The sequence below is a fragment of the Penaeus monodon genome, chromosome 23 (assembly GCF_015228065.2).
Source record: "Penaeus monodon isolate SGIC_2016 chromosome 23, NSTDA_Pmon_1, whole genome shotgun sequence".
Lineage (NCBI taxonomy): Eukaryota > Metazoa > Arthropoda > Malacostraca > Decapoda > Penaeidae > Penaeus > Penaeus monodon.
In genome coordinates, this window is record NC_051408.1 from 27,838,380 (window position 1) to 27,838,669 (window position 290).

General features: G+C 26.6%; 1 protein-coding gene across 1 annotated transcript in view; it reads right to left on the reverse strand.

The window, feature by feature from the left end:
- Window positions 1-290, reverse strand: part of LOC119588199 (probable ATP-dependent RNA helicase vasa-like) — a gene marked incomplete in the record, with an annotated part of 40,898 nt that overhangs the window by 16,873 nt on the left and 23,735 nt on the right.

A 290-nucleotide genomic window follows, 5' to 3' on the forward strand; every position in this document is an offset into this window, starting at 1 on the left:
AGTTCCAAAAAGTTATTTAATTTTTTTTTTGTGGTTTTACTGTCATATGATCAAACCCAATAAATTATCTTTATTTTTAATTACAAAATTTTCATATTTTTTATAATTACTAGGGAAAAAAAAATATCCCCCTCTTTTTAAAATTTTGCTGGTGTAATGTTAAACCCTTATGTAAAAAAAAACATTAAGTGCTGTAAAAAACTTTCAGAAATATTTTCCCTCCCCTTTTAGCCACCAAAAAGAGTCTGATTTATAAATTTTCCCCCCTTTTTTTTCCCCCTCAAAATGGG